This window comes from Protopterus annectens, chromosome 5.part0, assembly GCF_019279795.1.
Source record: "Protopterus annectens isolate FY-2018-M chromosome 5.part0, PAN1.0, whole genome shotgun sequence".
Classification (NCBI taxonomy): Eukaryota; Metazoa; Chordata; order Ceratodontiformes; family Protopteridae; genus Protopterus; species Protopterus annectens.
The window spans coordinates 1,262,890,097-1,262,915,736 of NC_056735.1; positions in this window are offsets into that span (position 1 = coordinate 1,262,890,097).

Sequence of the window (25,640 nt, forward strand, 5' to 3'; positions counted from 1 at the left end):
GAGAACACCAATTTTTTAGCACTTCCATTCAGGGGAATATGACCTTAAGAATAAAAACATCCACTACTAGGCCAAACTTATAAGGGAAGTTGGATGGAAGAAATAGCTGTCAATTATTAGTTCAACATGTTATGTTGTTTTCTGAGAACTGATCCAATATAAATATTCAACTCAGGTGCAGTATCACTATTCAACAAAATGTGGTAATGCAGTTTACCGCATAGAAAGTCTGTTTCCAACCCCCCCCCCCTTTACATTAAGTGGAACTTTATCTAAAATAAAGCTTCTTAAAATTGTCACAAACAATAGAATGTTTGAAAAGGGCATATTCATATTACTGGACTTGATTGACAGCATTTTTCTCACACACTACTTACTTTATAAGTTGGTTGTTAGTGATCATTTTGGTACACTTTCCACATCCACAGAGCACTTTTGGAGTTATGCACTGTGTACCATACCTGATTTACCAGTACAGAGTTTGTTTATTGCAATATGCCTATCTTTCTGTCTTAGCTACTTACCAGGGAACATAGCTCCTAATCACACAGTCTCTTAGCCATACATTTGGTGAGCTGCTGCTGTCTGTGCCTTTGCCCTCTCTTCCCTCATTCTTCTTTTCAGTCCTCCCTGTGTATCATGTATCACCCTGTTAGAAAGCTGATGTAGAGCAACACTCCAACAATAAAAAAAAAATTATACACATATCTAGTCATCCTTCCTAATGGTCACTGGCCTGTGTGCCCGTATCACAGCAGATGCACAACACTTTTGTACTTTGTATAATAATTAAATTATTTAATGCAGAGATAAACCATAACCTTCTCTGAACTCCCTAGTGCGCTGTTACAAGTTCTTGTGGAATAGCTATTAAAAAAAAAAAATCCTACACTTATGCAGTCACTCTCTCCAGATGCCAGTAGTATGTATACCATAATCACATGATATGTCTATAGAGTAATGTAATAACCTTCTTCAGGACCCATGTGCTATACTACATTAAGATAAAAATTCCAGACTCCAACCACCGCGACTAAACACCACACATAAATTAATTGATGTAAAAAATAAAAAGATTAGCACTTTCGTTTCAACAAAATACCACTTCTTCAGACAATTACAAAACCTAGTAAATCATCTTCTTGTAAAGAAATTCAAAAATATAATTCTCCAATCCATATTACTAAACATTGACTGAACATCCAATAAGATACCCTCAAAAAACAGCCCCCGGGATTCATGAAGCTCGCGCCAGGTGCAGGCGTAGCATAGGCAGTATAACGCCAAATATGGCCTCAGAGCGATTCAGGTACAATCCACTTCCATGTGCACTACTGGCGTATGCCAGAACTGTGCAGCCCTCGGCTTAGGTATGCTAATCACCCCATGCCCAGTGCCGCACCATGCAAATGAAGGTACATAGCAATTTATGAAGTGGTACAGGTGTAGCGTAAGCCCACGGAAATGTAAACCAAAAAACACGGTTTACATTTTCCCAAACAGAACATCGGAACTATGGAAGCGGACCAGACTCATGTATTACAAAGTTAACATATGCCAATGGCTAAATACACAGCCAATGGCATACGAAAAGATGCACAACACCTAAAAAACATTTAATGTCATGTCCACAGTAACGCACAGTACAACCGCAGGGCATGTGTGCGCAAACAGGAACACAAAGAAAATATATACAAATGTCATAAAATCGCAATGTAATACAAATCAGGTTTTCACCATAATATGCAATGGTAGGCATGATACACCACAACCAAGGTGCAAGGGTTGCTAAGGGCCTGCGACAGTGTTTGGCATGGTAACTATGAATTAGTAGTCAATGCCATGCAAATGAGGCAGGCAATACTGAATCGCAAACTTCACGCCAGATGAAGGATGTACCATAAGGCTCAGCACTATAACACCGAGGAGTGGCTCAGAGGAGATACATGACATCAGCAGAGGGGTGTGCCACCATAGCAGTAAGCACATTGGAGCAATGCAAATCTGGCCTGGCTGTTGCTAAGCAAAGCTGCAGGACAGGGGTGGGGAGGAAGGTATAGAATCATTTAGCTGAGAGCACATATGGTGCCCAAAAGTGCATGTGTACGGGGATGAACACGTGCCTGAAACCCGGTAAGTGGATGCACGCGTCGTGAACAATAGCACAAACAGGAAGGGCAGGGGAAGAAAAGAAGGAAATGCCAAAGTAGGGTAATTGGAGTACTACTAAGCAATTAACACCAATCAACTCACGGCGGCCAATCGACGGCAGCTGACAAGTCTGCTCGCAGAAACCTGCAAAACAGGATAGGGGAGGCATTGGATTGCAAAGAAAGGAGGGGAGGCATTGGATTGCAAAGATATGAGATCTGTCATAGCAGAGCAAAGCAAACCGACAGTAGACCGGCAATAGAACACATTACGCAAGATAAGCCAGGACTAGGAAAGTACAAATGAAAGCAGGCTGCTGGATGCATGACAGAAAATGGTAGGTGGAATGTGCAGAAATGTAAAGGGAAGGTCAAAAGGTAATCCACGGCAGACAAATGTAATTCAACACCAAAGGCACCACAATAGTAGTTCCGGTAGTAAAACATATAAGGTACCCTGTAGCTACGATCATACATACACACCCTATGACATCATCGGTGTTCACGGCACAATAGTATAAAGTGTGAAAGCACCCTACACACACCTGTGCATTCCCAAACATTGCACCATAGGTGTAAACACACGGGGAACATTTAAAATGTACATGTTGGGAGCTGCCATAGCTGTGATTCATCAGCATGTGTTAGAGACTGACAGTGTTGTGGAGGATGATGCCGACAACCACCGCAGGCCCCGGAGGAGGAGAAGAGTGTTCAGACCAAGGGTAACCTACCAGGGGCTACATGATCTGGAGATAGTAGAGCATTACAGGGTGGACAGGGACATCTTACAGCAAATAGTGGAGCTGTGCCGGCCATGCCTGAGAACCAGAAACAACAGAGGGGAACCCATCCCAGTGGACACGAAGGTATGTGTAAGCTTGCGAATACTAGCCACAGATACCTTTCAAAGGCCAACTGGAGATATAACGGGGATCTCACAGGCATCGGCATCCAGGGTACTACACCATTTCCTGGATGCCATGTTACCACAAGCCAATGAGCATATATACTTCCCCCGAACTCAGGAGGAGTTGGCTGGCAATATGCTTCACTTCCACTGTGTGGCATACTATGCGGAGGTACTGGGTGCGATAGACTCCACGCACATACTTATCAAGTCACCACCCGGTGAGCATAGTAAGCGCTACATAAACCACAAGGGATTCCACTCCATCAACTGCCAGGTCATGTGCAATGCCCAGGGCATTATCATGGATGTGTGTGCTGGCAGCCCTGGAAGCTACCATGACTCCCATATCTGGCATGCCTCACAGCTGTATCAGGTATTTGTCAGGGTGTACATCACACATGGCCACCTTGTGGGGGATGCTGGCTATGCACTGGAGCCATGGATGATGACTCCCATCAGAAATGAGCACATACCCATGCAAGAACGCCATAATGAGGCACACGCACAAACCAGAATCATCATAGAGCATGTGTTCGGGATGCTGAAATCACAGCTCCAGTGCTTGGACACATCTGGTGGAGTCTTGCAGTACTCTCCAGGCACGTGTGCCCACATCTTCATAGCATGTGCCATGCTACATAATATGATCCTGTGGAAACAGCTGCAGCAGGGACAAAATGGTGAAGGCCCTCATAGCCCACCGCAATTGCCAAGCCCATCACAGGTACAGAGAGATTCAGACCACGGACACACTGTGCCAGCCCGAGTAGGCAGATGGAGGCATGCCCAATATGCCTACGCCTTGGCAAAGAGGGAACTTATAGCACATACTCTGACAGTATAGGCCCCTAAAGACTGACACACCTCTCCACCTGCACACACAGTAAAATGGATGGCACACAAACACGACCACCTGTAAATTGTAATGTTATAGGTGGCCCACTGTGTTAATACTACATAGGCAGCCCACAAACATTGTACAGTGTTATTGGAACACGGAATGTCAACACCTGAACAGTACATGCGCCTATCAGCATATGTTGGTGCTGTGTGTATAGGTCCCCAGGTACATCAGTAGGTACACGCCCGATTGTCAGAGGCCACACACCAAATGGGGCAAACAGTGTCCGCTGTCGCCACAACATCAAATAACCAACTGTTGCTTAGTGGAGCAGAGGCAATCGCAGGAGCACATGTGTGTAAGCACTGTTCTGCACACACTCCGCACTGATTCCCTGGTGTGTTAATGAGGGGCTCCACATAATGTAATCATGGATGTTGTGTCAAGGCATGGGGTGTACCCATGACAGGTATTCGTCACCCCAGCATGCTCCACCTACGGTCATTTGAAGGTGTAGCACAGTATCGTGTGTGGCTCACTGTGATATATACCAAATGCCAGAGCACATCCAGTAAACATCACATGGACATACCATTAACTGGACTTATCAATATGTAAACCAACTGAGTTACCCATGTGAGTGCAGTATGGAGTAACATCCGTAGTATACTCCACATACAAAACGACATAACACGTGTACAAATCCCAGATGTCCAAGTGTTAAATGCAGTGACCGTCGTGCATGTTCCCGGTCCCACATCCTGCAAGGGATGTAACGTAATCCCGAAGGCATGAGTAATGCATGTCGGATGCAGGTCATCAGATCATGTTTAGCACATGTTAGCGGGAATATGCATTGCCCACTGCTGGTAAGTGACGTTTAAATATGACTATATGGATATGCACGAAACAGGGCTAAGCTTCTCCGAATATCGTGCAGATCACAGTCAATGATGTCCAGAACAGGCGAAACCAGCATTATTCACCCCTGTACTAATAGCGCCTGCTCTGCAGGGTAAAATGACAACTGCCAGGAGTAGAACACACAATCATGTATACAATCACCTAACACTATTGCTAGCCAAGATGTACCTATGGTAGGGTTGCCACCTCTTCAAATGACCAATGTGGGACATACGTCAGATGTCAGCAGGCCGACACATACACCCAGCCAGTAAGAAAATCAGAACTTCACTGTTTTGCCTAGATAATTGTAATGTTTACTTACTTATTCTGTTTCTATAACATATAGGTGGTTCAGATACAGAATAACTGTTTTATGCAACTATTACATAAACTATAGGAAATAAGTATGTCCTAAAATCTCAGGACATTTGCCATGTTTACAAATATTTTGCAGGACACAATTGCCCAAAGAGGGACTGTCCCTCGCAAAGTGGGACAGCTGGTAACCCTAACCTATGGCAGGTGTGTAATGTGACAGGTACAGACACAAACGTGCGGAGTCCAGGAAATATACAATACAGATAGAAAGGGCGATAGAGTGATATATGTCGATATATATGGATTCACCGATATCTGCAAATATATAGATAGGTCAACGACATTCATAACACCTTGGAAGTACAAATAAATAGGATACCGCCAACTATGGAATGTGTAACATACCAACACGCGTAACCATGAGGCTGAAAGAACGAAAGAACACAGTACCGTAACAATAGAACCGCGAGTACTACTATGACGATATGAAGGGACATATAGTTACTGCTGCCGGTGTTGCGGTCCACATAGGTACTGTGTTCAACTGTGTTTGTGAGTGAAGTAGTCTGTGTATGTGTGTGTTGAGGGTGCCATGTGCATTTCTGTGTGACTGCAATGTGTGTGTGTCTGTGTGTGTGTGTGTGTGTGTGTGTGTGTGTGTGTGTGTGTGTGTGTGTGTGTGTGTGTGTGTGTGTGTGTGTGTGTGTGTGTGTCTGCATCGTGTGTCTGTTAGTGGCAACTCGGAGGTAGATCATTACGGTAGGTGTGGGTATAGCTAGCCATAGGCATACGGTTACCACCTGTCCCACATTAGGAGGGACAGCCCCTCCCTGGGCAGGTGTGTCCTGACATAAAACATTACAAAGGGCAAATGTCCGAGATTGTATGACATTATTATGTCCCATATATTATGTAATAGTTGCATGAAATAGTCATGCCTGTATGTAAGAAACGTAAATGTTACATGCAATATGATTAGTAGCCAAAGTCCCACAACAATAGGTATGTAATGAGGATAAAAGTATGTGCTATCCTGTGTACCGACTGGTGCTATGTGTTGGCCAGTAAACACATCTGTGTGTCCCGCAAGTGTCCAACAATGGCCATATGAAAAGGTGGCAACCCATGGCAAAGAGGTTCTGTCACCAACACAACTGCAATGACTGCAAATATCTGGGACAGAAATACACGGGATAGCTGTCATTTAGAAATATCCCTTTACATATCTCTGCAATTCCAGAGGTATGGAAGTATCAACCTCACCTGCATACTATATAGAAACCAATTAAAACCGGCCCAATGTAAAATCCCGTAACATAAGTTTACTAACTGATAGCTCTTTAATTAGGGAAGGGTCCCACACACATATATACCTGTAATATGTACAAATGCAAGCCCCACAAACCTGTATATGCTATGTAAACCCACTGACATCCCCCACACTAGAAACTATAGCAATACAGACTGTAATTACAGCACAAACATCCAGTCAGTCAATTACATCTGCAGAACCATCAACATACCTTGTGAGAGACACAATTAAAGGCGCCATGCAAAATTGTAGCCATTGTATAATGGAACAAACGGCGATGTTACAGTTTTTGTTTGCAATAGTCCGTTATCAGATGGATGGGATGACAAGTACACCCACATGTTGAATCACATACTCTAGCCATCACACACAATCCACGGGGGACATGAATCCAAAGTATACTTGTCTCTACACATACAGTTGCAATTACACACAACAAAACACAATACAGGCCGTCTGCCCGAAGGTAAGGCAAATGGGCAATGCCCAAGTGGAGAATTCAATTATACCCCACTGTTGCCACGTAATTAGCTAATGGAGTAGCTGCACAGCTGATGTGCAAGTAATTAGTCACTCAGGAAGACCAATTGGCGGCAGGAAACCACATGTTACAGGTATCGACGTATATAAGGATGACTTGCCAGACATTCAAACCATATGCTCATACTATATAACTGTTTAAACAGTGTAAGAGAGATAGAGATGAAAGTCCAGAACGATAACAAGGTATGTAGAACACTCGGTATGTAAGTTTATGTATAGCATGTTTTTTATTAAATATTTACTGTATGTATAGCCTGGATTGCATTAATTAAAAGTGTCTGCAATGCATAAAGTGGGAAAAGGTATTTATGTAGTGATGTCTTGCTGAGCATACTAACGCATGTAGAAACTGTGCGTCCAGCAGTGGGCCACAAGGTACACATCACAGACACCACAAGGGATGCTAAATGAGGGCTTTAAACAGAACAATTCCATACAACACGCCGTCAGTGGTAGGGTATGTCCAACAAGTACGTGTCATAGCAGGGGATAGTATATGTTGATATACTGTCACAGTAGGCATGTGTATGGGTATATAATGACAATGACATGTCTAAGGTGGTCCCGCTGTGCAAGTATGCTTTGCATTATGGGATACTATGTAAAATATGTGTAATGTATAGTATTGTAGGTAGATATGTCAGATATTCTACACAGCATAACAGGCATATCATGCATACCAAAGGTATCGTCTATTGGCATGTGCAATAACAGGATACATATGGCTTGTAGTCATGGGACATTGCAATAGCATGATAGCTAATATAGATGGAAGGGCTACCAAGTAACTATGCACAAAGGACATGTAATAGCTTCACAGGTTCATAGTGGGGTAGTATGCAGTCTGGCAAGTCTATGTGTAAGAGCAACTACAGTGTTCACACCAGTGGCACCTCTCTAGGGTAGTGTCCTGTGAACAGCAGAGCCATGTGTTACCTGTACCTCTGCACAGTACAGCCACGGCAGTGATCCTTGGTGTACATGTGTCCCCCATCCATCAAGTGAGGTATCACATGAGCAGTGCTACTGAGTGTCCCTGCGTGATGTACATAGGAATCATGTTCCAAAGCATGGTGAGTGTCCGGTTTGGGAATGTAACCCTCAAGCACATCCCACTCATCGTTGCGTGTGTGCACATATCCATGAGCATGTTGCTCACAGTGGCTTTTGCTTATGTCGCGTATGTGGAGTATATCCATTAATATTGTTGTGGACACGGGCCCTGTCTGTTCAGCAGAGGTCACCCCTGAGTATGTAGTATGCAAATGTGTACAGACGTGGTGTCCGTAGTTCAGCCGCATACTTCAACTGTCGGAGCTCAATAAACGTCATGGCGTGTTAATGTTGTGGTATGTAAAGCTGTAGCTGTTGTGTAAGGTACACCCTAATTGGGGTGTTGTACCCTTGAATGTGTGTAGAAGTCTGGTGTTCAGAGGTACAATGGGTGCCTATGTACCAGCTCCACACCCAGTGCAGATAAGTGTGGCCACGTAGAAGGATATCCACACCACAGTGGCAATATGGTAATCACAGGAGTGGGCGTGACAAACGTGTGTACTACGAACACGTGCAATGTGACATGTATGTAGGGGACTACCACCTATGTGATAGTCAGTGGGTGAATGGTGTAATGTAAAGGTGATGTTCATGCACCTTGTGTCATGCAGCTTGAGGCCATGATAGTCATATCAGGTATCCGTAACAGTGACACCCATATGGATGAAGTCAGTATCAGCTGGTGGATCAATCATGGTGCTTTGTATGCAGGGATTTGTAAAGCTAGGCGGGGAAAGTCCCTCTGTGCTAGCCTGTACCTCAGGGAAGCATATACTGAACATGAGGGGCCCTATGACTGAGGACTCTGGGCATCTTGGGGGAAATGCAGCAATTGCCTCATGTACACAGACAACCCTCTCCTCCTACCACCCAACACTACAACCTGTGAGAGATGCACTTATATAGCCAAACTGTAAGCAAAGCTCTCTTCACCCAAGACTGGACTAGACAGTCAAGAGGAGAGGGTAAACACTTGCACCACACCACACTCATCACATAGTCCCTCAAAACCTACACCTCCAAAACACACACATAGAAACACAAAACACACACCTACATTCATGGAGGCTTTCAATAAAAACCTGCCCAAGCATCAGGGACATCCAAAGCATAAAAGCAAACAAACTCCACCCCTCAACACAACCCAAATGACACATAGCCCACAAACTCTGTGTGTCACTCAACCACAGCCCATAAGGCATAACAACGTACCCAACACTCTAGTCATAGGTGACTCTGTAGTCAGGCACACTGATGTTCAACTCACTAGTCTAAACAAGGAGAAAGTTACTGTCAGCTGCCTGTCAGATGCCAGGATCCACCACATAATGCATGCACTCAGGTCTCTCCACAATAAGTACAAATATGACACTGTCATTGTCCATGTTGGTGTGAATGACCTGAGATGTACCTCCCTGGACTACATGAAAAGAGACATGGAGGAGCTCTCCGATCTTGTATCCCAGGCAGGTATGACCCTAACCCTGAGCAGCATCCTGCCATCACCCAGAATGATATCACAGCACAAGGACAACATGATTGACTTCAACAATTGGCTAAGCTTCTGGTGTCATTCTAAGGGGATCCAGTATTTCTCTGCCTGGGACGACATGATCAACAGTCCACGATGCTTTGCCAGAGATGGCCTGCACCTGTCGCCCTTAGGATTCCAGATACTGGCTAAGACTCTTGCCACCCATATAGTGCCTCTTTTAGGCAAGGTTCAAATGACAAATTCACCACCGTAACAGGTACAAGCAAGCAAAATCTGAGGGTAATGCTATTCAATGCTAGAAGTCTAAACCTCAAAATGCACTCACTCGAGGCACTCCTTAAAATGGAGAACATTGACATCTGTGCAGTGACAGAGACCTGGTTCAAAGCTCCAGACAGCACCCCTGCATTACCAGGCTTCAATTCATACCACACCTTTCAGCCACCTAACCCAGAAAGTAGCACTAAAGGTGGAGGTGTGTCCATATTCATTAAGGATATCCACACCTCCAGGCTAGTTGCACAGCATAACGCATCCGAGATTATCCAAGTGCAACTAACTCTGGGCAAGACTGCAATCCAAATTGTAGCTTGCTACAGACCCCCCACCATGCCCCAGGATTCACACTCCTCATTTCTTGATACACTGGAAAGTATTAGGGTACAACCCAACACCCTAATAATGGGCAATTTAAACTACCCCACCATTAACTGGGAAAACTGCTCATGTACCAACTCTTTTGCTCAACGTTTTCTAGAATTCATAAATTCCAACGTCTTGGATCAACTTATTCACACCCCCACCAGGGACAGCAATATCATAGACCTGGTCATTACCAACATGGGAAACCGGTGTTCAACACCAGAGGTCAATTCCTCGTTAGTCAGATCCAACCACAAGCTAATCAGCCTAGACATCCACATCCCACTCCCAGCCCCAATTAGGGAAACCATCGTAAAAAACTTCTCAAAAGCCAACTTCACACTTCTTAAGACAGAAGTGGTGAACTTCATGACACCCATGCAGATGGACAATAGAGGTATGACTGCCAAATCCTACATAAATGCACTTTATAAGCACTTACACGAGTGCATGGATCATGCTATCCCTAGTAGAACCAAGATGTTATCCTCCAAAAAAAGGAAGCCAATCTGGTGATCCTCTGCCATAAACAAACTCTACTACAGAAGAAAGAAACTGTTGCAAAAAAGAGTAAGCTCCCATGACTGGAGGAACTCCATGGTCAAGCTGAGATCCCTCATAAAATCCTCCGAAACTAGCCACGAAAACAAAATTGCCACTGACTCTAAAGACAACCACAAAGCATTCTATAGCTATGTCAAGAATCTAAATGGGAACACTCAGATCTGCTCTGAGTTACAGCATAATGGCACTAAATATAGAGAACCAACTGATATTGCCAACATCCTAGCAGATAGGTTCAGTGCTAACTTTACTCCCTTCTCACCCCCTGAAGGGCCCATCTCTATACCGGAAGAATGCAAAGTTCCTATAATCACGGCTGCACAGGTAAAAAACACACTCTCCAAAGCCTAGAACACAGCATCCATGGGACCTGACAATATCCCAGGCTGCGTTCTACACGAACTACAGAATGAACTGGCACCCTACCTAAGCATCATGTTCAATCATAGCCTCACCTCAGGCTTTGTACCCACTGAATGGTGCACCACAACAGTTATCCCACTCCACAAAGGGGGAGCCACGATGGACCCCGGGAACTACTGCCCCATTAGTCGGACGAGCCTGGTCTGCAAGGCCATGGAGTGTATCATCATGGAACTCATAAACAAAGACATTGGTAATCTCCAAACTCTGGACCCTACTCAGTATGGATTTATAAAAGGCAGATCATGTCTCCTAAAACTGATTGACTTCTTTGAAGCAGTTACCAAAGCCATAGATGAGGGTAAAATGGTTCACACAGCTTATCTAGATCTCGCCAAGGCTTTTGACACCATCCCCAACTCTGGAATTATAGATAAGCTCACTAAACTAGGTATAAATCCCTATGTCACAAGATGGGTTGCCAACTGGCTCACGGACAGAACCCACACTGTGAAAGTAGCGGATTCCAAATCTGACATCAGACCAGTGACAAGTGGAGTACCACAGGGTTTAGTTCTGGGTCCTCTCCTGTTTGGTATCTACTTCTCTGAAGTGCAGGCCAACACAGAAGGTCTTTGGCTAACAAAGTTTGCAGATGACTGCAAACTAGGAGACATAATCAAAACTCCTAACGACGTGGGCAAACTACAAAAGGGCCTCACTGAGACAGATACCTGGTGTCAAAGCCATGGCCTGAAGCTCAATGTCAAAAAGTGTATTGTCATCCCCTTTGGTAAAAACTCTGTACCCATGAACTACCACATAGCTGGTAGTCTACTTAATGCCGAAAATGTGATAAGAGACCTTGGGACACAGGTGGATAGTAGTCTCTCCTTTGATAATCACATCGCTACAGTGGTCAGGAAATCCTTCTACGTGGCTCATCTCATCACAAAAGGATTCTCATCCAGAAAAAAAGAGGTCACTGTTCCCCTCTACTCATCACTCATTAGATCCATTATAAAGTACAATGCCCCTTTTGGTATGTACCTCACAAGACATCTACAACAACTGGAAAGACCACAGAAATACCTCACAAAGAGGATTACTGGCCTCAAACAGATGCCCTATGCAGACCGTCTCAAAAAGCTACAGCTTTACTCCATCGCATATCGTCTACTCAGGGGCGATCTCTGCCTAACATACAAAGCTATGTCAAACCCAGAGCTGTTGGACATGCTCCACTTATAACCTTGTCACCACAATAAACAGAACATGCTGGAGGGATAGATTCCTGTCCCAGAGATTTCTCATACTCTGGAACAGACTACCTATCTATGTCAAACAGAGCTCCTCATTAGCACCTTCAAGAAAAATCTTGATGATTGGATAGGAAATGAGAAATTCACCCCGGGGATCACTTCTGTGGCTCTGCTCGACAGGGGCACAGGAAAATAATTTTCTTGGGTGGCGAAAGCCAGGGTACATTTTTTGGCTAGGCTTGTATGGGCCCTAGGGCCAATAGCCTAGTACGTACCTATGAACCTACCTATGAACCTATGACTGTGGTATGCCAAGTGTAACTGAAATGCAGTAGGTACTATGGTATGCTACCCTCATTGTGTGTGTCCTGTCCATGAGCCATGTTGCATAACATCCTAAGACGTAGGGTACGATGTGCAGGTGGATGTGTATGTTGTCAATACCAGAATGGAGAATGGTGCTGAAAGGCAATGAGAGGACAATGTAGGCTGTGTGGACCCCTGTACCATCATCAACTACCCTGGTAACTGTATGAAAGGAGTCCACCAGGTGTAGGAGCCATGCTCTGGCCCTAACAAGTCCAACCCGGGTGGCATCAAAGGACCAGAGCCCAACAATGTCTCTGTGAATGATGTCCATGATGATGTGCACCATAGCCATACAGAACAGTCCCTTCAGGTGTGTAGGACAATAGTCCCACTCGTGCATTGTGGCGCCACCTGTGTGGAGTGTGATAACTGTTGCTGTGTGCCATTCAGGGGCCACAATGTCTGATACAAGGCTATTACTGAATATGGTGGCCTAGTGGGGAGACATGTCGTTCAGAGGTTTGTGGACATCACAGCCTGGGATTTTGGAAGGTGACATGGGACCAGTGTCCCAGGACATATAGAGTGCAGGTTAGTACTGTGTAGGTGTGACCACAGGGACACCACAATGTTCCTGCATGGATTGTGGCCCTGTAGTGAGTGAGAGGGTGTAATGTTAGCATTGAATCCATCTGCCAGCATGTTGCCAACATCACCTGGTTCTGTAATGTTCCTGAGTGACTGTTGTATGTGAGAGCAGATGTGGGTATTGCCATTGACTACTGACATACCACCATAATGTCTTGTGGTACACCCCGGAATGTGTCGCAGTAATGTTTATGTAGCTAGTCTTGAAGTATGTGATGAGGGATCCCGTGGCCCTACCGAGGCTGACCAGTGAGCTACCCCACCCATGGGATTGGACACCACTGTGCAACAGCCTCCACCCATTATTGTAAATTATGTCCATGGAACCTGACCACCAGAGTGACGTCTGTTATCCGGTGGGTACCATCATGGCTCTGTGTGGAATAGCATGATCCATGCAGTTGTGTATGTGCTAATGAAGTGCACTGGGGTATGTTTCAGCATTTGTATGTGCATTGTCCATCTGCACAGGTGTCATGATGTTAACTACCACTGTCATAAGACGTCTGTAGTAGGTGTTGTTGTACTCATGTACTGTGTATGCCATGAAAGGTGTGGTGCCGGGATGTGGCTAACAAGGGTGATTAGCATATGTTTGGAATCCACCAATGAGGGGATAACCCCAGGCATACCTCTCAACCTCTCAGAGCAAGAAATCTGGACAAAGCCATAAATAAAAGTGGGACAAAGGCCCAAAAATAAGAACAATTTTTAAATATTGCTCTTACAAACTTTGAAAGTTGATAGAATAACAGATTTTGCATTAGCATGAATTTTCTGTAGGGTATGAAGCCTGAAACTTAGATGTCTGTCATTATTTTCTAACTTCAATCTTAAATGATTTGCTACTAGTTTGCCAGAAAACCACAATGTTATGAAAAATGGACCAAAAATATAAGGCAAAAATCTGCACATTCTGCGAAAATCTGTACAGTTGAGAGATATGACCCCAGGTGTGGAACACCAGTCACATGTTGGTAGTGTTCATGTCAAGGATAATGTTGGTTTTGGAGGTAGTGTGTATGGGTTGATCCAGCCGAGTGGAGGTTATGACTCACGGATGTGTCGGTACATGAGTGGCTATCCCAGTTAAGTGTGGGGTAGTGTCAGTCTCACATCAGTAGTAGCTATATGAGCCCACTGTCCAGTACACCAACAAATGAGGTCTGGTAACCGTGGGGTATGTTGTTGAATTCGTAGCTTGTTACAATGTGTATAGCAGTTCCAGACACAGTTATTTGCACGTGGAACACCTCTGATGCATTGTGCTAAGTAACTAGCCAAGATGTGTGTACAAATGTGGAATATGGGAACACCTCAGCCATGGGTGTGCAGGTCCAGGTACGTGCCTGAAAGGTATGGTCTGTCTATAACCTGTCATTGCAGGTGTGCTCTGCAGAGCCTAGAGGCAGGTCCCAGTCACTGCAGAGATATTGAAGTGGTGCATTATAAGGTATGCCTTGCCTGCGTGAGTCACAGAGGAAGATGTCAAGCATTGTGTCACATGACCCCATGTTTTGCATACCAGTTCCCGTTCTGCCAGTGACTGTTATTGGAAACTGTGCAAGACAGGCAGTATAGAAGCAGCAAGAGCCTTACATGTGATCTGTACTCCCAGGGCTGACAGGTGCAGGTCATCTGTGCCAAAGCATTGTGTTGTTTGACAGGTCAGTCAAAGCGGACAGATACCAGATGCCTGTGGAATGACAGCAGAGGCATAGGTAACTATTGAAGTGACACAGTCAGTTGTCGTACAGTGGTATCAGGTCCAGATGAATGCATAATGCTACCCAGGGCTTGGCCCACACCTTCAGGGCTACAAGACTGGTGAGATATTGCATGTCCCTGCACACGTAGTCTGTGAAGTGGCATCTCAGGGCAGTCACACTAACATGGAGAATGACAGTCACATCATACCTGGTGAGGTGTGGCATGGGTGCATAGGTTATGTTGCAGAACCAGTTACCCGATAGCAAGATGTAAGCGACTATTGCCTTGTGTAGCCTGCTGAGTGGAACAGCAGTGTGACCGCCTACAGGGTCACCTATGACTGGTGTGTTGTGTATGTTATAACATCCTATTGGCTGTATGTGATGGGCACACTTGAGTCTGTGGGCTATAAGTTGGTGATGTTGTGTTCGGTGATGGGGCCTGCCTTTGTTGCCTACACAGAGTATGGAGAGGTACTGCACAAGTTGTCCTCATATGTGTGGCCTGTGGTGGAGATCATGTGAGACTGTGTGATGAGTGGGGTGTGTTGCGAATGTCAGGTGCAGTCAGGGTTGGTGACAACATTACCCCCAGCAGGGCTGCATATGTGCATCCCCCACAGGCTGTAGTGTCGTATGTTGTGAGGTGAGCATTGAATGTGTACATGAGACAGTTGCTCTATTGCCACATGTACAACATATCCATCATATAGACAGGCAATAGCACAGGTACGTAACAGTTGGACATGCCTGCATATACAACCATGTCTCACAGGATATGTGAGTTACGTGTGTACAACAGCTGTTGTACTGTAAGCAAGCTGGAAATGTGAGGACAGACAGTGTACCTGTGGGAAATGGTGTGGAATGGGTGCTATATTAATCAGTAGCTCATGACATGCTCACAAGTTCTGAACAAGTGCTGAGCATGAACGTACAATACAGATAGGGTGTTGAATAATATCAACCCACAAGTGGTGACGACAGTCATAATAGGTGGCACCACACTATAACCCTGCTGAGTATGGTCTGCATGTTCATGAACCATTATCAATGTAGTTGTTAGCAGTACAGATGTACAAGACAGTACAGATGTTTGATTACAAATACCTTGTCTTTGTATGTCACAGGAGTGTTCTACCAGTGGCCTGTTGACAAACTCACAACTACAAAAGGTGCCAGAGTGACATGTGCATATCACACCAGTGCCAGCTACAGTAAAACAGGGTTAATGTGTTGTACTCCACCCTCATTGTAGCCCATACCACACAGACAAATGTCAGGCATCTGTGTATGTAAGGATGTGAATGGCTGTGACCTATGAGCAATAGCTGTGTCAGTGTTGTGAACAACATACAGAATGGGCTGTGTGGGTGAGGTGTGTGACATATGTGCACATTCTGATGGATGATATCAGCGTTGTCACCGCTAGATGAACATCCCTGTACCCATTAACTACCACCTAGGCTGTGGTCAACATTATGGACATTGTATAAGGGATGGTGCTGTGCAGTACACCTCCCTGACTTGGTGACATCTCCAGGCCCCTTAGGTAGTCATATGAGGTACCCATGTCATGACAGGGTGCAATCCATGAGCACAGGGATCATTGGACAGGCATACACACCACTTGGGTGACCAATATTGGATCACATATCACCTTTAAGGGGTAATGGCCATGCGTGGATGGGCGATACCAGCCTTCACAATCCTCACCTCCACTATGCCGCATGTTGTCTACCTTGCATAAACACATGTGCTACACTAGGATGATGGACATGCTACATGTCCATATGCTGATCTGAAAGACATACGTCATGGACTGCCACCGTCCTAATACTAGGATCGCTGCATGCTGGACAGATCCCTGTGCCATACATGTGACATACTCCCACCATACCAAGCAACCCTGTCCATCAAAACTGCATATGTGCATCCCCCACAGGCTGTAGTGTCGTATGTTGGGAGGTGAGCATTGAATGTGTACATGAGACAATTGCTCTATTGCCACATGTACAACATATCCATCATATAGACAGGCAATAGCACAGGTACGTAACAGTTGGACATGCCTGTATATACAAACATGTCTCACAGGATATGTGAGTTACATGTGTACAACAGCTGTTGTACTGTAAGCAAGCTGGAAATGTGAGGACAGACAGTGTACCTGTGGGAAATGGTGTGGAATGGGTGCTATATTAATCAGTAGCTCATGACATGCTCACAAGTTCTGAACAAGTGCTGAGCATGAACATACAATACAGGTAAGGTGTTGGATAATATCAACCCACAAGTGGTGATGACAGTCATAATGGGTGGCACCGCACTATAACCCTGCTGAGTATGGTCTGCATGTTCATTAACCATTATCAATGTAGATGTTAGCAGTACAGATGTACAAGACAGTACGGATGTTTGATTAAAATTACCTTTGTATGTCACAGGAGTGTTCTACCAGTGGCCTGTTGACAGACTCACAACTACAAAAGGTGCCAGAGTGACATGTGCATATCACACCAGTGCCAGCTACAGTAAAACAGGGTTAATGTGTTGTACTCCACCCTCATTGTAGCCCATACCACACAGACAAATGTCAGGCATCTGTGTATGTAAGGATGTGAATGGTCATTACCTATGAGCAATAGCTGTGTCAGTGTTGTGAACAACATACAGAATGGGCTGTGTGAGTGAGGTGTGTGACATATGTGAACATTCTGATGGATGATATCAGCATTGTCACAGCTAGGTGAACATCCCTGTACCCATTAACTACCACCTAGGCTGTGGTCAACATTATGGACACTGTGTAAGGAATTGGTGCTGTGCAGTACACCTCCCTGACTTGGTGACGTCTCTAGGCACCTTAGGTAGTCATATGAGGTACCCATGTCATGACAGGGTGCCATCCATGAGCACAGAGATCATTGGACATGCATACACACCACTTGGGTGACCAATATTGGATCACATATCACCTTTAAGGGGCAATGGCCATGCGTGGGTGGGCGATACCAGCCTTCACAATCCTCACCTCCACTATGCAGCATGCTGTCTACCTTGCATAAAGACATGTGCTACACTATGATGATGGACATGCTACATGTCCATATGCTGATCTGAAACACATACGTCATGGACTGCCACCATCCCAATACTAGGATCGCCACATGCTGGACAGATCCCTGTGCCATACATGTGACATACTCCCACCATACCAAGCAACCGTGTCCATCAAAGCTGCACATGTCATCCCTTTCATACATGCTGTGATGGCCACATGGTAGATGTAGTATCAACTGTCTGGATCAGTAATGTGGCACTGATGCACCTCGCGGTGGCATAATGGCTGTCAGATACAGCTAGGAAACCTTGCCCATACATGCTATAGTTGATAACCATCCCTGCGAATGACATCCGACTAGCCATTGTCCCATGTCTATCACATGTGCAACACAGGCGATCTGTGGCAGGATGTTGAACAGCTGTACAGTGCTGTGTAGATGTATATGGCAAAACGCATGCATGTACAGGTTTCCATGAGTATGTGTGCATTGTCACTACTCAAGTCCATTAAGGCTGTGCCTGTGTTGATATGTGACATATACACAGCATTAAGGTCAACAGCATTACCGTGGACACATCCAGGCATGTGCAGATAGGTAAGAGCACCAGTGCAGGCAAAAAGAAATGCCCACATAAAGACAGCATTCACATGGAGTATGAACACCGTAATGAGGTGACACACATATATGGTGATGATATCCAATGCATAACGGGTGTTACATGTGTGTGACACAAACATGTCAGTCGTGTCAGTGTCATGATGATTTGCAAAGATAACTGTGCAGATGTACTAGATGTCATGGAAATGTATGTGCAGCAGTATCTCTGTACTTCTCTGAAACTGTGACCTGTCACCATCATTATGTCTTACAGATAATGCCTCGTACACGCCTTCCAGCGTACAGCTGCCAGGAGGATGATGTCCTCATCCCGTACCTCCATGAGAACTACGAGGTGTTGTTCAGTCATGTGCCACAGCATGCCCAGCAGCAGGATGACCTGTGGCAGGATCTTCGCAGGAGGGTGAACGATGTGGGTGGTCATAACTGCACCTACTAGCAGGTGCACAGACACTGCATGGACTTGATACTACATGCAAAACAGCGTGCTGCTGCAATCGCCAGGGAACAAGGTGGAACAGGTGGTGGGCCATCAACCCAGCCCCACTCACACACACTGAGGAGCTACTGGCCAGTCTGGGGACACCCTCAGAACAGCATCCACAAACACTAGCTGCCATCGTGGAGGTGGGTGTCTCCCAACCAATGAGCCTGGAGTTTCCTGGTAAGTCAGTACTGCACATATGGCTACTATATCCCATTTACATGCATGTGTCACTGTACATTATGTAATGTAACAACATATGCATGGTATGTGGACACACATGCTGCATACTACAGTATGCTACCCTGTGTATGCACACGTGCATACTATATGCTATTGTACAGGCGAATGTGTGAACATGCACAGTGCACCCTGTGGCTATCATACAGTCATGGATAATGTTCATACTGCTGTGTCACCCCTATGCAGGTACCTCTGGCATGCCGCACAGACTTGAGTCCGTTGCAGGTGAGACTGTCATCAGTATCAGGCATGTTAAAGCATAGACCTATTCGCCATGTGGCCAGTTAACACTTGTACACTTAATGTTCATTCCATTCACGATATACAGGTCGCGTCACCCATCATTCACACAGGCCACCCATGTGCAATATATACAAACAAAATGATACACCAACATTAAACCAGAGTATTTGTCATTGCTACATGTGTGGTCAGCTGTGCATACAATGGTGGAGGTGTTCTACAATGGAGGCATATGTACTATATATTGGAGCAACACATGTGGTACGCAAACAGTACCACACAGTGAGCTGTGATATGGGCAGCCCACAGGAGTCACCATTGTGTTATATGCCCCTGCAATGGGTGCAAACATTGTGATGTGCCATCTGACATGTCCCAGACACGTAGTGTATTGGTTGCAATAATGTCACATTATCCCATAACCCATATCCCACATACAACCTGTTGTCTGCATAGCCCTGTGGATGGTGACATATCTGACATCTATATGGGTGTCTGTCATATGGGACAATACAGACATGTGTGATAGATGGCCATCACACACATTTGTCCAACACATGTGCACACATGATCATGGGGGATGGCCAGGGATACATAGCCACACAGTAGATGTGATGTGATGTGTATACACCCTGTTTCACATTGTCCACACATGGTTCAATTACAGCCTTAGTTGACCGATTATACAGTTGATTTGGTACACTGGACATCCTAAAAGCCTGTGCACAGCCAGTGGAGGTGTCACTGACGTCTACCATATAAGGTGTGTTGAACATCACGCCATAGCACGACAGTAGTCACCTCTACAGCTTCCACAGACATTGACACCACATCAGGCCACAGATACTGTGCATTTCCCTTGCTGCTGTAGGACAACACCGTTAGCTGTGCACCTCATGTGTGTGGTACATCAATGTCATGTGGGACATGGTGAATTGACAAGTCTGCTATGTGTGCACATGGTTGCCAGGCAACTGAGACTCTGTAGTTGTTGTGCAGGGGTGTCATCTGTAGGTCCTCCAGTGACCTGTCACATGACACAGCATGGTTTGGTGTGTATACACCTCAGCATCATGGGTCACAATCCAGTTAAGTCATGGGTATGCATGCAGTTATGGCTATGCAATGTGTACATATTATGCACCGTATAGCAATATAGATGCCTCACGATGCCATGCAATGGCACAGTGTCTGTACTTCACACTGTAGAGCAATGTCGATGGCTCACACTACCCTTCCATGCTCATGCACATTTGCTAAACATGCATTCTATCTGTAGGGCATACAGACAACACCGCAATGTGATTCCCATTACGATGCTGTACATGTGTCAGGAAACCATTGTGTCAGGCATGTATGCATGTTAATGCACACATCAGCAGATTACATGTCAAGGTCACGTCAGCCATGTGTGCTGTTATCCTGTTCTGGTCCACATGGTGTATCATGGGGATGCATGCATACTACCATGATTGTGTGAACGGCATGGCTACTGATATGACACCTGCTTGCTGTAGTGTGCACACCAGGGGGTATGCTTACTAACACTATTAATGTCTGTGCTGCATGCCGTCTGCTGTATCACAGGCATGCTGCATGCCGTCTGTCAAATCACATGCATGGTGTGTGTGTGTGTCTGTGTGTGTCTGTGTGTGTGTCTATTGTAATTTAGAGTCTTTCTTTGCATTCACAGGTGATGTAGGTGCGTTACCCAACTGCGATCCATCTGATGTTAGTGTCCCCACAGATACTAGCAGTGATGAACATATGCATGAGGTACAGGTCGGGTTGTCAGGGGCTGAATCTGTGCTAATGGTTGCCATCCCAGCTATGTCCCCCTCTTCCCCGCACACAGTTCTGCTGCCAACACATACCGCATCACCAGTGGCCATAGAGGAAGGACAGTCAGCATCTGTTAGCGTGGAACAGGAACGTGTGGTGGCTACAGAAGGTGTGTCTCCACCCCATGGTGTCAGTGTAATGTCTGAAGATGTGCCACACAAGCATGTGGCCGGTGCTGCTCATAGGAGGACCTCTGGCAGACATGCACCTGCTGAACAGGGCGCAGCAGCTGGTATCACTAGATGCATGTTCCAGACTGTAATGGCGGCACAGGCACATGCTGAATGGCAGAACAGAGAAGGGCAGAGGCTGCAGAGGGCTACTACCTGCACCCTAAATGACAACATCCAGGCACTGGCAAAGGCTCAACAGCAGATTGCTGATGTTCTAGACAGGCGATTGGGTGACATGGTCGGAATCCTTGACCATGGCATGGCAATCTGCGAGAGTGAGCTGTCTGTGCTGGAACATCTGGTAGGAGTGAGGCATAGGCCATGTGGACGTAGGCCAGCTACACCTCCTAGTGCAGGTCAATGTGAGCATGCCACCTCACATGCCTGCTCTCATAGTGCCGGTAGCAGTAGCAGTGCAGCTGCTGCTGCTCTGTCCACACCAGGACACAGCAGGCCACGTGGATGTGGCCCTGGACGTTCTCAGCGGGGACACGGTTCCAGTGGACATGTGTCGTTGGACAGTAGCCAATCTGTACCTCCATCTGGTAGTGCCCGTGCAACCCCTGGCAGGCTCAGGTCACGTGGCCATGGCCTGACATAGTGAGCTGTACAACCTGGTCTGTACAATCTGGAGCTGTCAATAATACCCCTGTGTAGGCCTCACAAAAGGCAGAACTGTGTGCACACATACACGCACACAGCAAACACATCTGTAGGGCACCACAACACACACATGCATACTGAACAGACATGTCCAATCATATCACCGGCCCTTACCCACACACATGATGTCACCCATTGGTGCAGCCTATGTCCCTGGCAAACATTTTCACCCTGTGCATATGATGAAGCCTGTACCACATCCCTGTCATCCACACCATTGGTGCAGGGACATGCTCAAATGGTCTGATGCACAGGGTGAACAGAATAGTGAGAAGTGTATATTACATTAGTTGTGTAAGAATAATGAGAGATGTGCATATTACATTAGTTGTGTACTGTTGACACGCACCAGACATACCATGTAGTAGAGGTGTAGCATGCATTGTTATATGTTCACAGTATGTGTCTCCGTAACAACAGTAACAGCATGTTGGTAATGATGCCCTGGTTCCCTCCTTATGGTCTATTTGCATGTACCTACAGGTAGCAGTGTTTGCAGTCTCCCATGTGTAACTGTGGAGTACTCACAGGCACGTATGGCAATCTCAGCATGCTATACATAGCCTCAACCGGACAGCTGGAAAGTCTAACATACCACAGATGTCCACACATATACTGATCCCGCAGCATGTGTGCAGTTTAATAGGCTACAGCGGCTAGAGACCTGACATCCATACCAGGTCACATCACAGGTATGTTGACATGGTGCAGGGGTTGTACACAGCAGTCTGGCCAATGATAATGTTAGAGACCACTTGATAGCATGAGGCCTCACTGTGTAGCAGTAATACCCTGTCACATTACAGGAACATGCCCACACTCACGGGGTCAACAACACTATAACGCACACCCCATAGTGTTGAGGTGAGGACACTTACCTATGTGGTCATCACCCTCACAGTACTGTGCACCCACACAACGCGACACAGAGAAAGGACATGTACAGGTAGCCAGTACGGCTGAGACTGATGGCATCAACAGGGTAGTAGACTGCATCACCATGAGGGGTTAGGGATCCTGTGTGTTCTGTATGGTAGCATACACCCTCACTCCATGCACCAGACAGCCATACATACACACACACACACACACACACACACACACACACACACACACACACACACACACACACACACACACACACACACACACTGTGGAGACCACAACTGTCATACACATACGGATAGCTGATGTGTATGATACACACACCACACCTGCCTACGTCATGCTTTCCATACTGCAGTATGTACAGATGTCTACAACAGTGTACAGGGGTGTGTAACAATTAGAATGTATTCCCCACCATATGTGGCATATATGGTCACACATGCAAACACACATGGCAGTACTGCGAATGATACACCTGCTATATGATGATACATCTGACAGACATGCAGCAGTATTGGCCGCATTATGTGTACCAACGCTATGTCCGGCAATTGTGCTGCTATATGCACACGGGAGGATATAAGTGTTACAGGTGTCAAGTGACGTACAGTCGGTAACAGCCAACCGCTGTTTCAGTTTTATGTCTTCACTGTCAAGTAACAGTAACATAGTGTACTGTTTGCACATGTAATGGTAGGATGGCATGTGACACACCTGTGAGCCATCCCCGGCGAACATCCATCTACACTGGTGGATCACCACTTTATGTACACACATCCATCCATACCTGATGTATATCCTAATGTACTGTCAGTATGTCACCATATACAGGTGTCAATGATGGGGCTGCATTGCAACTGCATGTTGTAGTTGGGCACAGATGAGTTACTTACATCAGCAACTGCACATGCATGGTAGCTGCATGCACACTACAGTTTGTACATGTGTGTTGGTCCTACATGCCTGTCATGCAGCCATGTTTGTATGCATTGCAATTGGTGGACATGTGTGTTGACATACATAACACATGGACTGTTGTATGATAGGATGGGTGTCATGGGTAACTAGTACAGAGGGAATGTGTCCTCGGTCAACATTGCTACCTCATGTATTGTTGGCATTCAACAGCCATGGCCCCACCTTCCATTTGCATGCGTATGATTGCTGTAGCCACTTGCCTGCACGGAGGCCAACAAAAGCTATGCTATGTACATATGTGTTGTGTGTGTGGTCCATGCACATATCCACTGCAATTACATGTATGACATATCCAAACATGTGTGTTCATTGGAGTACAGCGACAGTCATCTGTCACAGCTGTGTAAGACCCAGGGCCTCTGGTATGTGTAGAGCCAACCTGGTTATGTACAGTGGTATCATTGCAATGCATAACATATGATGGAACCCTGTCATTAAATGTGTAGTCTGCACAGTTGCTGTACACCTATGTACAGTCCACTGGTCATGAGTCACATGGTGTTGTGTTGATATATGGCTGTGTATTGCTGGTCCAACGACATGGTGATGTCTGAGGACTACATTGTAGACTGTGGTGTGTACCTCTGTGATCTGCACCTGAGACATCTGTGATGGCTCCTGAGTGTGTACTGGTCAATAGATGTGAGTGGCCTTCATGTACGTAGGGACAGTAATACCATACTGTGCCCTTCCGTGTTTAGTATCCGTGTGCATGCAAGACGGCATGCCCAGTATGCCATTGTGTAGATGGACACACAGTACATTCCAAACTGTGCCCTTATTTGTTTAGAATCTGTGAGCATGCAAGACGGCCCTTTGCAACTGCTAAGTGTGTGAGCATGCCCAGTACGCTGTTGTGTAGTTGGACACACAGTACATTCCAAACTGTGCCCTTATGTGTTTAGAATCCATGTGCATGCAATACAGCCCTTTGCAACTGCTAAATGTGCGAGCATGTCCAGTATGCTGTTGTGTAGATGGACACACAGTACATTCCAAATGGACATGTGATACTAAGCATGTGGGCATGGCCAGTGACACCTTGTGTCGGTGATGTGCCTCTGTGTATGGGCATGGCCATTGACATCCTGTATAGCGATGGTGGACATCCAGGCAACAGATGTCCATTTTCAACGTCACGATGGATGCCTACATTGAACACACTGGTTGACTGTCTTGCAGGGTGTACTGTCTGTGGCGTGTCCCGTATCTATGTAGTGGTGTTGTAGTGCTCTGTAGATATTTAGTTGCCCTGATCACACCACTGCCGTGTATTTGTCTACGTCTTCCTTGGGACAGTAATATGCTTTCAGACTGCTCACTCTCTATACATTCCCTATCGGCATCCTTGCCTTTGCGGATGATGTCACCCACCTAGAAGTATGCCTCTGGTAGTGCTGAATTCAGTA